Below are 12,042 nucleotides of genomic sequence, written 5' to 3'. Positions count from 1 at the left end.
AATCACCTTCAAAATAGCTTGACCATTGACTAAATGTATACATTTTAAAAATATTGTCAGTCAGCATCAAATGCATTTGCCCATTTAAAATGAGTTTTGTTTCAACGCACTTTGCTGCCATCCATGGTAATTGGAAAGTCAGTTTGAGATATCTTCTAATGTGCTTTTTAAAATTGACCAAGGCTGCAGCAGCAGCTTCTTAAACCAAATATAACTAATTTCTATCTGTCCAACCTGATCACTGTAGGCTGACAGTCTCTCGTATTCTTTATTTTTAACGTATGTGAGGGTTTTTTTCCAATAGAGTATATAGTCCTTTTATCTCTCTGTTCTCTGTCTGCAAATTGGCATTTTCTGTCTTCTAGGAGTCTCATTACCATTCGATGATTTTTCTCCACTTCACAATAAAGGCACTAAACTGGGACACCCACAAGAAAACACACAACTACCTATATAGCACTTTTCTTTCACCGCATCTTCCTCCATGTGGTCTTTATGGTTTCAATAGCTCTCAAGTGTCAAGAGAGACCTGAAACTTTTCAACCGTTGGCTGCCTATCTCATTCACCCTGCTTTCCTCCCAGGCAGCATCCTAAGTAGAATGGAATGTTGAAGCACCTGATTGGCTCGTGGACAGAGTATTCATTCTCCAGGAATGCCCTGTAGATACCAATTGAAACTGCATCATCCATAAAAGTAATCCATAGACCCATTTGCTTTTCATTTTTGGCTTATGATAGCAATAATGACTATAACACAGGGCCCAGGAATTGATGACCAGCTGGGGTTAATGGCCCTTGGCTGCACTGTGGGCTCTCAACTCCCCCAGCTGGTCATTAATCCCCAGGAAATGCCCCATACCTTGATCGTTATTACTTAATTAATGCCTCTTTCACTTTCAGCCTAAGTGGTCATAGCACTGTAACCCTAACAGCAGCTTGCAGTTGGAACTGTGTATTTCCACTCAAATACTAGAATTCCCTATGGCTGCATACATATTTTAAATTTTCCTGGAATAGTTGATTATATTTGCCTTGGGCTTCTACCCCTTAGGAAGGCGGCAGGGGGTGGAGTGGTCATCGTGGTGAAGGTTTATTTTTCAAGTAAAATTTTGCTACTTGCATATCAGAGCTACAAGGTCAAAAGAAAAGTGGAATGTGCTCACCTAGCCCTTTGTTTCTAGGTCATCGGGATTGGTTGTTCTTTCAGAGATCTAAATACAGAAAAATAAAAGGGATGAGAGAAGGGAACTGTCACTTCTGCAGTTGCTTAGTACAGATTTCACAGTCCTTGAAATGGCATAACAACAGAATTTATCCCACTGTTGGAAAACTCCAAGTGTCTTCATAACTAGTTAAACATCACCTGGAATAAATATTCTCATAGTATTAACACTATTATGTATCACATTTTCAGAGATTGTTGTAGGCTATCACCAAATAATGAGTTACCAAGCTGACAAAGAAGGTAGATTTTCTTCGATTTGGTGTGACTGGCAAATGCGACTACGGAAAAAACATAAGGAGAGTTTTGTCTGAGCACACAATTACCACAAGGAACAGGCCAGATGCTGCTTTGGGACAGCTGGGTTTATATACAAAGAACTGCCTGCCTGTTTATGAACCAGATACCAACCCCAAGTGATTTTAACTTCTTCTGTCTCAAGTAAAGGTCTACAATTATTCTCAGCAGAAGCATAAAAGAAATGCAGTCCTTCTTTCTTCTCTGTATTCTGAGAGAAACTGATGTTATCTGGAGAAATATGTTTCTAAGAGATTAGCAGTGATTCATGACCATCAGAGGCTCAAGTGTGTAGAACAACTTAGAGATCATTTGGGAAGATCCAAACTGTAATGCTTTATCGTAAAGTTTACTTAGAGAATCACATATCTCCAGGATGAATGTTATAAGTAGAAATGTACTCTTACGACTGGAATCACTGAATCTTAGGACTAGAGAAAGCATTTACAGTCATTTAGCCCCCAGACTCAACTTTATACAGGATTAAGCATAAACTAACTCCCATAGATAAAAATCTATCCAGAATATAGCTGTGTGACTACTTCCCTAAATGTATCTTAATGATAAACAGTTGTAACTGATGGGTAATTTCTCCTTGTACTCAAGTTTTAGTTCATTTTCTTTTCTTCTATCTTCAGTTCACATGGAAATTCCTTGTCTAGCCTTGAAGATTTTTATTAAATTGACTTCTCTTCTGAGCCCTTAAAGACAACAAAGTACCAATTCCTTTATCCTTTCGTCTGAAGTTTTATTTCCCTACAAATTCTTCTCATCTTTGTGTCACTAGCTCCTTTCAGTTTCCTAAGATCTCCTTCTGGTTGTGTGTTTGTAGATTTCTTGTCAGTCACGTGTTAGGATCTGAATAATGCAAGGCATTAATTGAGGACTGCCTCATGGATCATGATGCTGCACTGAATCACAAAATATGAGAGTCTAGGTTCTTTGCTGTTGATAACCTGTCAAATACCTGAGGGGCCTCAGTATGGGTGCCCGGCCTCATTTTTGCCAACCCTTCTATTCTGCAGGCACAGAGAGTATTTACTATGATTGCACATTGCACTAGGCATGGAGTGTACAGAGATTCAAACAACAAAAATAAAGGTAGAGTCCATGCCAGGACAGAATTCACCAATGACTGCAGGAGATACATAGACAAACTTCAGAGCAACAGATCTGTCTCTAATATAAAGTTCAGAGGACCATGGAGTGATACATGGGAGGGACACCTAACTTGACCTGGAGACTTAGGGACCTTCCCTCACCACCAGAAAGATAATATGGAAACTGTATTGTAAAGAAGGAAAGGGTGGTAATGAAAAGGGAAAAGAAGAGTATTCCAGGGAGAGGAACAGCATTTATAAAGGCATAAAGATATCAAAATAGGTGCCTGTGACAAATGAACCAGATGTCATTCCTATTGGTTGTACGGCCTCTTCTGATCACTTAATTCCCAAGTTATTTCTTGTTGAACCTTCCCAACTCTGATCCTTTTTCTCTCTGTGGATGCCATTTTCCACCTGCCTCTATAATCCTCCCATTTCTGCAGCTGGTTTTCTGAGCAGGTCTGGTTTCCAGGGTTATCTCTGTCCCTGTCTGATCAGCCTGATAAGCTCTGTGCTTCCATTCAGGACTCTGCTTAGCTTTATCCTGGACATCTGTTAGGTGGCCTTATTCCAACAGTGACACATCCCAGACTTGCATTGTAAACTACTGTGTATTGTTGATTTGGGGGGAACTTATATGTTCAGTAACATACAGTTAATTCTATAGCTATGCTTAAATCCAGCCAATCTCTTCCAAATACGTATGTTATTTTTTCCTTTGTGACTTTAACCTTAGGCTTAACCACCAAAGTGAGTTATATACACCATAAAAGAGCTGCATGACATTTAATTCATCACTAATGAAGATGTTAAACACCAATAAGAATATAGGATAGCCTTGGCTGTGAAAATTGTTCACATTTTATTTGCTAATACTTGTGTTGTAAGTGAAGCAGTCTTACTCGCATGTCTTTAATCATATACCACATCTAATTGAAGATGATTAAGAGAATAAGTCTACAGAGTAATTCTAAACATTCCATACATTCTCTTCAAAACTATAGTTTATTTCTGAAAACTAAGCATTATCTGAAATATGTAAATTATTATACCTGGTAGGTTATGATGGTAAACAATATAAATCCAGATATGCACAAAGGATTCATCTTAAAATATTTAATGAACCTTTCAGAATAATTTTAGAACTACAGAAGATTTCAAGAATGTTAGAGAGTTCCCATATACCTCATACCCAATTTCTACGATACATTCATCACAACTAATACCAATAGTGATACTTCAGTAATAACTGGGATTCATACTTTATTTATATTTCCTTAGTTTTTGCCTAATGTCTTCTTTTGGTTCTAGAATCCTATCCAGGATACTACCTTATATTTAGTTATAAAATCTTCTTAGGCTCCTCTAGACTATGAAAGTTTCTCAGACTTCTCTTATTTCTGATGACCATGACAGGTTTGAGGGTATGGGCCAAGTATCCTTGTACAATATCCTTTAATTTAGGTTTGTCTGATTTCCTTCTCATGGCCACACAAGAATTAGGGGATTTAGGAAGAAATTCCACAGAGGTAAGTTGCCATTCTCATCACATGATATCAAGGATATATGCTATCAAAGTGACCACTGATTACTGATGACTTATCAACACGGCTTATGCTTAACCTTGGCCACCTTGCTAAAGCTATGTTTGTTGTTTTTTTCCACTGTAAATTATTCTTTTCCTCCTTTTCTATACTTTACTTTGTAGAACAGAGTCCATATGAGCACCTTAACATTTAAGAAGTAAAGAATTATGTTCCACCTCCTCAAGGGGGAGTATCTCCATAAATTAGTGGGAATCGTTCAATGGATACTGTTTCTGTGTATAAAATTCACTCAGTAATAATGTATATAATCTATCGCTATTTGTATGTTTAAAAGAACACTAGATAGATCAATAAGTAGAGATAGAGGTGTATAAGACTATGTAATGCACATGGAAGGCCACATAAGAAACCAAGAGCCACATTCACTTGCCTTTGGGGGGAGGAACTGAAACAGGATGAAAAGACACCTCATTTACAACTCAGTACAATAAAACAATTTTGTATTTCTAAAATTATTTATTCTGTCCTTCTATTTTTTAAGTCTTTAAAATGTAAAATGTAATCATCTATGGGACTAGGTAAAATCAGTGGAAAGGAGAAAGGAATGGTCACATTGTTTTATAGATATTGTTTTTATAATGAAGAATAGTATCAGATCAGTGATCTCAGTGATCATTCTTACCACCTCAAGACAGTATGTTTCAAAGTATACAAGTGAAAAGCCAATGTTAGTGGCTGGTTTTGTTAATGAATAGTATATGCCAGAGTTGTGTGTCTGTGTTTGGTAGTAGCAATTGGGCAAGAATCAATAGCCTGATTAAAAACAGAAAGCCCAAGAGTCTTCTAAACCTAAAAAGTTGATTTGCTATTTTAGTACATGTCACTGAATGCACAAACTACCTCGGTCGCCAGATTTACTAGCAGAATTACCTTCCATCTAGGTTTCAACAAAGATTAATACTGGCATTGATAAGGAGAAACACTGTGCTAGGTTATTCCCTTGAAAGGTGCTTTTCTCTATATTATATGACCAGTGATTCTCAAGGGATAAATAATTTGAATTGTGTATAGATGCACTACAGAAATAGTGTCTGTTTGTTTTGCATTTGTACTGGAGTAAGCTTTCACTTTTTCATATAAGATATGATTTAATTACATTTGATACTGGGGTTATGTTGCTCAATGGTTCATTAAAGAGAATAAACTAAAGGATTAAATACAAAAAGAAACTTTATGAAATTGGAGAGCAAGATTTTGTGGCAAGAGTTAATATGGATGAACTAAGAATCATCAAAATGAAATCTAAATTAAAATGAAATCTCTCTGTCAGACATCTAAATCTAAATGTCTGACAGAGAGAGAGAGAGAGAGAGAGAGAGAGAGAGAGAAATGAGATAGTATTTTTAAAAAGATTAAAATTGACCATTTCTGACTAGTAAGAAGGGAGGAATAAGCAGACATTGAGCAGAAAATGAATGTATTAGATCCCTGAGAGCAGGAAGTTCTTTAGATTTCTACATAGAGCTTTGTATAGATTAAGCAGTTTTAATTTTGATTGCATGGCCTTCTATAGACTATCACAGTGTCTAAAGATGCTGATTTTTTACATGATACATAAATAATCAAAGACAAAAAGGAAAACTCATAAGGCTGACCAAGGAAAATAGGTCAGAGAAACAAGCACAGAGTAAAATGTTTTTAGAAAGTTGGGCTATTGTGAGCCCATTTTAGACTTTGTGGTCATCTCAAGAAGGCAGAGCTTCCCTTCAGTTTAACTCATATGATCTGAAACATCTTTTAAAATTATATCCATGATCATTAGACAAAGCCCACACTATATAAAATTCTATGCCAAATTTAAACTAATATCAAATGAGCTCTCTCTGCTTTCTCTGCCATACATAGTATAATAAACTGGCTGTTCTTTAATTGGGAGGGGGCTATAACTTAATCCCTATGCCAGCCCACTATAAAATTTTATCAGTGCTGCTCCAGTAAGGGCGGATACAGAAGTAATGTTGTCTCCTCCTAATATGTTATTTTAGATCAGTGTCAGATTCACAATTGAAACTAAAAAGTCTTTTAAGATGAAACCCTTACTCTACAACTTTAGCAATAATTGCAATAAATTTAGAATTTATACCATGGCAAAGCTTAGCAAATTAGGTGACATTTAAATGAATGCATTACATATCCCTAAAATCCTAAGTGGATAATATGTATGGAGGAGGAATGATTTATCTGATTGAAAAGGCAATGTCATTCTAATTTCTAGACAATGTGTTAATTACTAGGGCATATAGTGACCAACATACAAATGATCTTAGTCATATTGTATTTTAAGATACAAAGTAAGTTTTTTTATTGCAATTATACTATCAAAATGCTATTAGGTCATATGGATTCTGGTCTAAAAACAGAATCTATTCCATCTAGTGTTTCAGTATTTCTAGTAGATAAGACTATGTCATTAGGAACTATATATTGATTTTAATTAGAACAGGCATGCCACCATTAATATGAGTTGTGATGCCACTAAGGCAGTCATCGAGGGAGGATTAATTAATTAATTGTAAATTAATTAATTGAGAGCAAATCAAATCAAACTAGAAAAATGAATACAGAACTTGGGGAGGGGAGTTAAACTCAAAACAGATTGAAAACCCAAGACAGTTTAAATTGTTTATCAAGACTGAAAAAAATTAAGCAACTCATTAAAAGAGAGGATCTGTTGTTTTTAAGAAAGCAAAACAATGACAATAAAGCAATAAATTAAGTTCAAACATTTTCCTTAAAAATGATATATGAAATTCTAAACTTACTAAGATTTTTTTTCATTCTCTGTTATAGACCCAGAGAAATGATTTGCAGTATGGGGTACTTAATAACACTCATCACAGATTTAATCACTTCATTTTCGGTTCATAGCTAAAGAGGAAACTCACTCAAATGCTTAAAAGGAAATGAATACACTAAATTGAAGGCAAAGCCTATTATAAGGAGAGAGTCATACCCCTTTTTTATGAGTTTACCTCTAGTTACTAGATTCCAGTGTTTATGAAACTCGGTGCTTCAGAACTGATCAACATAGATGGATGACTAATAAGTGAGGTTGGTATTTGGAGAAGAAACATTAAACGTAAGTAAACTTTACAAATTCAACTATACAAAATATACATATAGGTGGGAAAAAGCTAAGAATAATATATTAAAATGAAAATATTTGCAATATAGGGTCATAGTTTTATTTAAAAATGTGTTTAATATTTCTGTGCCTGCACATACACACATGCACACTCACAAATCAGAAGGTTTCCTAATGACCAATGAAGGATTGTGTGTCAATTCTAACCTATTAGTTAGAATTGAGATAAAATACGCCAAAATGAAAATTAAAGTCAGATGTGTATGGAACTTGGATTAAAACAAAACAAAACAAAACAAAAACCCTCTTCTAAGTAGTTTAGTAGTTTTCACTTTTAAACTATGCCTTTCCAGTGACAGGGAATTAAAAATGAATGCCAGTACGAGAAATCCTGTTCACCATGGCTGTACCTGCCTGCAAATAGGATGTTATCTCTGCTAAAATATAAGCAGAAACCAACTGTAATAAGCAGTGCTACGCTTTACTAGATCTTTGTTATATAAGCAATGAGCAGAGTGGCAAAGGGCAAGTGGTAAGGAAAGGAAACGCCTATATGCCTTTAACAGGTTTAGAGGCTACTTTAGTCAAATGAACAGACTGCATTACACCATAGACTTGTCTGACTGAACCTTAAAGGTATGGTAAGATATGGATCTGCCTACAATAACTGCCTGTAATCACAAGAGTCAGCTGTATTTTGTCCTAGAATAGTTGACAGTGAACCTGTAGAAACTGTGAAAGGGTACTGTAATTTCTCAAATAAGAATTAGTTTGTTGGGCAGCCCTGGTGGCTCAGCGGTTTGGCGCTGCCTTCAGCCCAGGGTGTGATCCTGGAGTCCTGGGATCGAGTCCCACGCCAGGCTCCCGGTGCATGGAGCCTGCTTCTCCCTCTGCTTGTGTCTCTGCCTCTCTCTCTACTCTCTCTCTCTCTCACTCTCTCTCTCTCATGAATAAATAAATAAAATCTTTAAAAAAAAGAATTAGTTTGTTAATTTAATAACTACTGTGCATATGCTATAACTCGTGCACTGTTTAGGAGACTAGGATATATTGATAAATAAATACTTCTGTCCTTGAGAAGTTTATATCCTGGCAGATTGACACAGAAAGCAAAACAAAACAAAAGAAGCATAATAAGTAATGTTTTATATTAGAAATAAGTTGGTGAAAAAGAAAAGGTAGATCAGGGTATGGAAGACTGGGAGAAAGGCTAGAACTGATGTGATTATCACTGTGCTTGCTCTCATGATGGTCAGGAGACAAGGGAAGAAGCAGACAGACGAGTTAAACAGAGATTGTGATAATCCAGAAGAAAAATGATGAAGGGTCAAATCAGAGTGGTGGCTCTAAAGACAATAATCAAATTCTAAATATATTAAAACAGTAACACCAATAGGATTTGCTAATGTGATAGATGTGGGATATGAAATGAGAAGGGGGTATGTCCAGGATGACACTATGGTGTATGGCCTAAGCATTTGCAAGAATAGTGTTGCCTTTAACCGAGATGGGGATTAAGTTTATGATGTTCAGATTTGGGCGTGTTGAATTTGAGATGAATAGTAGATATCCAAGAAAAAATGTAAAGTAAACAGTTGAATTTAGGAATATGAAGGAAAGAGGCCTGGACTAGATGTACAAACTTGGGAGGCTGGGCATAAAAGTAGTATTTAATCACATGATACTGGATATCACTAAGAGAATGAGTATTGACAGAGAATTGAAGGGGACCAAGGACTAAACACTGGATCACACCAGCATTCTAGTCCTTGAAGAAAAGAGGAGGAATAGACAAAAAAGATTGATAGATTGACAAATGAGGTAGGGAGAAACCTGACAGAGTGTGGGGTCCTGGAAGCCAAATGCAGAAAGTGTCTCCAGGAAGGAATGATCAAATAAGTTGATATGTAGTTGTGAGTGAATGGAATAGATTCATAAGATTCTAAAATTAGAATTTTAATTATAATTCTCACTCATTAGAATTAAATAAAATATCAATTAAATAAAGCTCACTTATCAGCAAAGTTTCACATGATCATGAGCTCTAGAGTTAGGCAAGAATTCAAATCCCAAATTCATCACTCACTATCCTCAGCTAGTTGCTTCATGATTTCTGAGGCTGGTTTCCTAGATAACTGCCTCACAGACCTTCTGTGAAATTCAGTGAAACAATTTGTGTAAAATCACCTATGAAATGACTGTGAAGTAATGAGTGCTTATCATTTAAAATGCATAATACAAATGTTAATATGAACTTAAATATTATATAATTGACATATATACATTATAAAATTATATTATTCATTATATTATATATCATATGATCTCTGCTATTGGTTATATTACTCATAATTTATTTACTCATTTGATCTTTTAGTTATGCATCAAATACCCTTTAGCATTTACTCTTTGCCAGGCAGGCACCTAAGAAAACAAACATTGACAAAACATGGAACTTATCATTCCTGTAATTTAAAATAGACTAGATTCTGCAACCGGTACTCTACAGAATTTATTCTCCTATTTCATGTGAGGAATTTGAGTAGTGTATCTATCACCTATCAGGTAGGTGACCTTAATATAAATAAGTCACTCAAACTCAATGACCCTCAGAAAAATGGAGACACATTGTCTCTATTTGCAAGGTGGTTAGAAAGATTAGCCGATCCAGTAGATATTCTTGCATCTATTACCAAGTAGGCATTCACAGTCTAGGTCTTATTAGTACTATAAATTCTGTTCATTCTGTCAAAAAAATGTAGACTTTCTTAAAGTAAATAATTCATGTTTTTCACTTTTACTGGAAGTTGACACATTTTTAAGACAGCATAAACTGACACCCTGATAAATAATCTTCCATTTGTTAAAATTTACTTCATCCTGTCTCATTTCACAAAGAATTTGAGATAGCTTAGAAGGAGATTATGTAAAGTTATAACAATGATAGAAGCATAAAATCAAGAATGCATTTATATAGAACCTATATATGCTTTCATATCTGTTTAATAAATTTTTATGGTGGACTTCAAATTTAATTCTGAGCTTCCTGGCAGCCAACACTAAAGGGAAATAACAGTTGAACAATCTCATTATCAACAAAGAAGAAGATTCTAGATTCTCATTAAAGAAATAAAGTTTGCTTAGCATTAAACTCTAAAAGATATTTCTTAGTCCAGTCCTCATATAGGATATATGGAGTGATACAGATTGTAACTGTAGTTATTTTTGTAACAAATGTAGTTATCAATTTTATAGAAATGTTTCTTAACAACTCTTAACTAAATGTTTCTTAACAACTCTTAACTAAAAAATTGAGTCCTGATGTAAAAAAAGAATTGAGTAATAATTCTGTGAAAATGTAGTCCAAATATGGTAATATCAGACTATTTGATAATCCAAAAATGCTCTCTAATTTTCCGTGTGCATCTTATCACCCCTAATACATTTATGTGCATGTTTGTTTATTTATAAGCTATGTATATGTGTATACACATATATATTTTGCTATATTTATACCAATTTAGAATTTTTACAGGACTAGATGAGCTTTAAAGGATCTACAAGAAACATCACTTCTGTTCTCATACTTTTAGTGGGAACTGGATGGGAGACGAAACTTAAGGACCTGTATTCCATATTGCTAGATGAGGACAGAAGAATATTCTTTAGAAGCCAAACTCACATGGCAAGTTTAACATTCTTTTAGAAAAATTGTGACCTTTCCAGGATGTTCCACTGATGGACATCCAGGTGGGTACCTTTTCTTTTTTTTTTTTTTTTTTCAGGTGGTTACCTTCACCACCATATGACACTAATTCTCAAGATGGTTTACAGACAATAACCAGAATTTTTCTCAGGAAGAGTTTTTGGTCAACATAAACAAATATACCTTTGAAATTCCAATGGTAAGCTCTGTTCAAGATGTGTCTTTCCAAGAATATAACACTGTAATTTTCTTTACTCAAACCCAGATGCTCATAAAGGCCTTCTGGGCCTTGTTCACATGTGATAAAGAATATCCAAGCATTGCTACTTTTGATCTCAGAGATTTCTGACATTCTAGATTGCAAAGATGTTTGCCTGTAGTTGTCTTTTTTGTTTGGTTGTGGTGGTTGTTGCTGTTGTTAGTTCCTCCTCCTTTTTAAAAGTTCTTGGCCAATCCTGATATCCCTTTAAAGATGCACTTGATGCTATTGGGGAAATGTCAGAAATAATGAAGAAAAATCCTAACATGCTGTCCAACTGAAGTCCATCTTTTGAAATGAAAAACATTCATAATGAAAATGAGTTGACAGCTTACTTGATGATATTTACAGCTGGATATGACGTCAATCGGAAGGATAGTACAGATCAATTTTAATGGCAAGCAGCTAAGCACGCTTATTGATTTGGCAGCTTGCTACTCTACAAATGGCAAAGACCATTAATATGCTAGCACCAGGGACATGGGAGAAGCATAAAACAACAAGTGACTTTGAGCCTTTAAAGTAGATAATTTAAGAGCGCTGATTTGATGATCACAAGGGAAAGTGTGAATTCATGATTTAACCTCCATTCACTACCTCTCAACTAAAAATTGATCGCCATCTTAGGAGATATATTTCATTTGAAAGAAATGTAATATATTTCATAATTTCCTCTTTAAGCCCTTTGCTTTAAGGGATGCCATTTGCTGTTTGGCTAATCCTAAAGCAGACTTTTTTTTTTCCTGGAAGAACAGAATCACT

The sequence above is a fragment of the Canis lupus genome, chromosome 32 (genome assembly GCF_048164855.1).
Source record: "Canis lupus baileyi chromosome 32, mCanLup2.hap1, whole genome shotgun sequence".
NCBI lineage: Eukaryota > Metazoa > Chordata > Mammalia > Carnivora > Canidae > Canis > Canis lupus.
This window is presented reverse-complemented; position numbering follows the sequence as displayed.